Below are 5693 nucleotides of genomic sequence, written 5' to 3'. Positions count from 1 at the left end.
GGATATCTTCGCAAAACAAACAAACAAACAGACCAAATCGATAATAGTTAAAAAAACGTTTACATAACATTAATCACCGTTAAGAAATAAACAGAAAAAAAACGGAAAAAATCAATATTGCATACATAATATTTTGGTCCAATGAATTTTTTATGTAAAAACATAATAATAATAGTGATAATAATAATAATAATAAATATATATAAGTACGCATATGTAAATAAAAAATAAATAAAAGGGTGTACACACCGTGTGGGTTACGCACGAAATAAAAACAAATCAAACCGCCTAGCGAAAAAAAGCGAAAAAGAGAGAGAGAGAGAGATAGAGACAGACACATTTAATACCACGACTGTCACAGTTTTCTTCGTAGCCCATGCAACTAACGTAACAAGTCAATCACACGCACGCACGCACGCACACGCACACACGCAATCCTTACTTTAAAAAATATAAATAACCGTCATAATACATTTATACGAAGAAAGAAAAAAAGTGAGAGAGAGAGAGAGAGAGAAATAGTAAATTGTGCGTGCTAGAAGAAGAAGAATAACGTTGCGTAAAGATGTAATAATAATAATAATAATAATAATAATAATGATTATAATAATAATAACAACAACATAATTTTTGCAGAGATATAAATCTCTATAGTAGAGAGAGAGAAAAAAAAAAGTTTCAAGAAAACCCCTTCACCGTATTCACAACGTAATTATAATAATGATTCTTAATAATAATAATAATGATAATGATGATAATAATAATAATAATGATCGTTATAATAAAAAAATCGTAGACAGACTCCTTTAAATAACATACATACATATATATATATATATATATATATTTTTTTTTTTATTTCGATTTTGAAAAATAATTCATCTTGTTAAAGCCATCCATCGAGTTTTATACTACTAGTCATAACAATAATAATAATAATAATAATAATGAAAGGTTTATTATTTGCGCTTAAAAAAAAAAAAAGGAGAATGAATGAGAGTTCGTCGAGTTCAGGTAGGAAGGTAGATAGGTAGTTAGGTAGAGATAGGTGGGTACGTAAAATGTAAAAAAAAATTGACAGAAGTCAATAATGTGAGTAAGTAAGTAAGTAAGTTTCATTGTTTTTTTCTTAACCTTTTAAACTATTTAATTCAATCTATTCTACTACCTACCCGTACCTGTTTTCTGTTTTTAATACGTAAAAGTAATAAGAATTTAAAAAATTTCTTTTCTTATCACAGATGAAGTGATAAGAGCAAAATAATAATTTTTTTTTATTAGCAAATAATTTCTTCGATTCGATTTATAAAAAAAAATTCTAAAAGAGAAAACCGCCGACATACTTTTGAATTATTTAAAAAAAACAATGTTATTTATTTATTTATAACGGCGAAATTAACAAATAATAATAATAATAATAATAATAATAATAATAATGTTTAATAAATTTTATTGTACGAGCTACCGTAATAACCGCTTCTGGCAGTACTCATAAACGCAAAACAAAAAAAATTCATACAACGCCGTCGTCCTTTTTTTTTCTCTCTCTCTCTCTCTCTCCCCGAGTCTGCTATCATAATTCAAGTATACCAACATAATATTCGACAGTTTTGCCAAATAAAAATAAAATAAATAAATAAAAATATTAATTAACCGAAACGTTAAGAAAACATAAAGAAAAACGTGGGTGTAAGTGTGTGCGTGCGTTCGTGCGTGTGTCTGCTCGTCTCGAATATCGATTAAGAATTTTAATTATTATTATTATTATTATTATTATTTCCATTTCATTTTCCACCAAACTACAGAATAATAATATTAAAAAGAAAAACTGCATTCGATCAAATCGCAAAAAAAAAAAAAATAAATAAATAATTCAAATCGCAATCAAAAAATAAATAAACGATAAATGACGTAAGAAAATAAATATTAATAATTCTACTTCCACGACGATATTTAACATAAATATAATAAAATAATTTAAGAATTGATTTTTTTAATAAAATATATGCATTTTAGGTAAAAAAAAAAAAAAAAAAAAAAATTTTTTTTTATTTTTATTATTGGCATATTCGTTTTGCCTCTAAGCTACTACTACTCACATGAATCAAGATAAACCGGAATTTTTTTTTCTTTTTTTTTTTTTTTCGCTTAAATCAACTTATTAACTCGAACAAAACGTGATTATTCCACATAGAAATGACCACTTTCTTGTGTGCCACTCACAATTATCGATTATTAGAAGGAACATTAAAGAAAAAGAAAGAAAAAAAAAAAATGTAAATATACATGTAATAATGTACGTTGTTCGTGCGAAAGAGCCACGACTTTTCTTTTTCTTTCTCTTCCCTCCCCCCCTGCCTCTGCCCCCCGTTTAAAGTTTTAATAATAATTTTCAATTGATTTTCAAAACCGAATTAATACGTACATTAATACATAAATTTAATTCGATCGTTTGTTTCATCGTATCATCAAATGAATGAATGATGGGGATGCGTTTGTTGTGTGTGTTTGTGTTATTTAATTACGATCCTAATAATAATAATAATAATTTATTTTTTCTACCTTTTCTCACTGGAAAAAATCATTAAGAAAATTGAAAAAATTTTTTTCAAAAATTAAGACAAAGGACATTCATTATTCAAAACTCCTTGAAAACAAACAAACAAACAAACGAACAAACACAAACAAGCCGAGTGTATACATACAGGTCCAGCTGTTCTTTTCGACCCCCAACGTCCATTCAAAATCAATACACGTAACGCAAGGGGTGAAAAGTATAGCAAGAACCTCGTGAATAGGTTCAACCGACAAGGTTACTCCGTCATTTTACAAAGCAACCCCACGTAATTAAGTCCACATTTTAAGGAAATTATAATTATTAAATGATTCCATACGGTCATTGCGTTCATTTAAACTCTCAACGTTTTCTTACGATAAATTAAATTCGACTCGATACATAAAATCAAATGTTCAACATAAGATGAATAAACTTTTCAACGAGTTAATTAATTTCCCACGAGTCATTTCTCATTACCGTGAACCGTTGAATTTAATTTTCTTCCGAGGAAATTTCTTTTTTTTTTTTTTTTTTCGTAAGAAGATGCGAAACGTTTAATAATAATTCGGATTTATAAGGACTTCTTAGAGGTGCGAGGGGTGTTAAGAGAGCCGAGTAAATTTTTTTTTTTCTTTTTACGGGGAAAATTATAAAAAGAATTTAATTCCCTCAAACTTATCGAAGGGCGATACGATCGTCAAACATTTTTCAATTCTCTCTCACTCTCTCTCGTACATACGAACAAAGTCCGATTTTTAATTTCTTTTTTTTTTTTTTTTGTAAAAAGGTGTGGAAAACTATTTACAAATCCAAAAAACTACAATCTAACTTAGAATTTTTTTTGTTACCATTACGTCCGTAATTAATTTTCCTTTCTTTTTTTTTCATTTTTTCTTTTCTTTTTCATTTCTCTTTTTCCTTTTTTTCCCTTCCCCTCCCAATCCCTCTCCTCAAATTTTCCATTTTCTTTCCTCCAACAAAATTAACTCGAACCCGTGAAAAAGTTAACAAAGTTTAAATAGAATCCATCATAAATAAAATCATCTTAATTTATTTAGTTTTTCCACATTTGAAAGAAAATCAATTTTTCCAAAAAAAACTGTGTGAACTCTGGAAAAAGGGCGAGAGAGAGAGAGAGAGAGAAAAAAAAAGAAAAATTCGTTCGCTCTCCATAACGTTCCAGAACGAAAATAAATTTTTTTCGGTTTGACGCCTGGACATTTAAAAAAAAAATAATAATAATAAAATTTTTTTTTTTATTTAAAGTGAAAGTAATGAATATTATTATTATTATCATTATTTCCCAAAACATTTAAAATCGTGAGTGAATGAATGAATGAATGAATGAATGAATGGTTGCATTTACCGAATACGTGTGTGAGAGCTACCGCGTTTTTGTCGCGAGCGGTTGGTTGTTTTTTTGCGATTAGCCCGAAGCTATCCTCCTTCTCCTCCTCCTCCGTCTATCGTCCTTTTGTGTAATATTTTCCCTTGTCTCCCCCAGCTCCCCCCCTCAGCTCTCATTTTGTAGAGTGACATTTTAGAGTCGATGCTTTTGTTCGACACTTTGTCGACACGATTGCAAATATAAATTTTACGACGGTAGTAATCGATAGACCGATCAATCACGACACCGTACTAAATAATCTATCGAACGGATAAAAAAAAAAAAAAAGTCATTACAACAACTTTTGATTACCGTTATTATCATTATTATTATCATTATCACTACGGTTGCGGTCGCAGGTTATATAGAACCGTAGATTCGAATTCTAGAAATTTCACCACCATAAATAGAAAACGTAGAAAATTCAGATAAAGAAATTCGTCGTTTTTTACTGCCTCACAACGATTTGAAAAGACTCTTCGGGGGGAGGGAGGGAGGGGGCCGACAACCTCACACACCGGAAATACTCTCTTTTTATTTAAATAATTTCGATAGGGTTACAGTATTTCCTTAATAAACATTGTTTCACTATTGGCTCGAGAGAGAGAGAGAGAGAGAGAGAGAGAGAGAGAAAAGTAAATAAACAAATCCAACAAGTGAGAAAAAAAAAATTTTTTAAAATGATTTCGTCACTTTAGTCATCTCCGGCAAAAAAAAAAAAAGTTTAGTCACGCAAAAGGATTAGTCACAATGGAAAATTCGATGCAGACACGTTATTACTCACACACTATTTACTTTCTCTCTCTCTTTTCATTTTTCCTTTTTTTGCAAAAAAAAAAAAAAAAAAAAAAGATTTTTTTTTTCCTTTTTTCCTTTTTTCTTATCCTCTTTATTATTTTTATTTTCACGACGCGAATTATATTTACTTTTTAACTTTTTTTTTTTACGGCGCGAAATTTGTTTTTCGAAAAAAAAAAGAGAAAGCAGAAGAAAAGGTTTCGAATGAAAAATGATTGAAATAATAATTATAATAATACTGATAATAAACGGGTTAAATTAAATAAAAATAATAAAATAAAATAAAATGGAAAAAAGAAAACCAATCGAATCACCAAAAAGGAAAAAAAAAACAAATGTAATAATAATAATAATAATAATAATAATAATAATAATAATAATAATAATAATAAAAGTAGTCAAAGTGTTTGTCGAAAAATTATTTTATGATAATAATAATAATAATAATGATAATCGTTTGGGTATTAAATAATTAAATAAACGAATCAATGTTTCAAACCAATGTTTTAATTGTCTGAAATTTATGAGGAGGCAAATAGTTTTAGAGAAAAACAGTCGTCGTGTCAGCAGAAAAATAATTTATACCTCCGTGTTAAACGTTTAAATGGTTTTTCTTACAAAAAAAAATATTTGTAACCACGTTTAGGAAAAAAGAAAGACTTTCACCCTTAAATGAAATCATTCGAAAAAATGCTACACGTGAAAGTTTTTCTTTTTTCTTTTTTTTTTTTTTGCAATGACTTGCATAAAATTGCAACAATCGCAATCCGAGAAGAATAAAAAAAAAAAAGGTGAAGAAGAAAGAAGCAGAAGAAGCAGACGAAAAAAAAAGAAAAATGCACTCAATGACAAAACGAAAATTTTTTTGGCGGGAATATTAAAACGAAACGCGAGACTCACCTCCGATTTGAGATTGAGAGGAGCGTCTCCGGCATCCAATTTGTGAGGAGA

This window comes from Pediculus humanus, genomic scaffold (assembly GCF_000006295.1).
Source record: "Pediculus humanus corporis 1103172108285 genomic scaffold, whole genome shotgun sequence".
In the NCBI taxonomy this organism is placed as follows: domain Eukaryota; kingdom Metazoa; phylum Arthropoda; class Insecta; order Psocodea; family Pediculidae; genus Pediculus; species Pediculus humanus.
Note: the sequence above shows the minus strand (reverse complement) of the source record.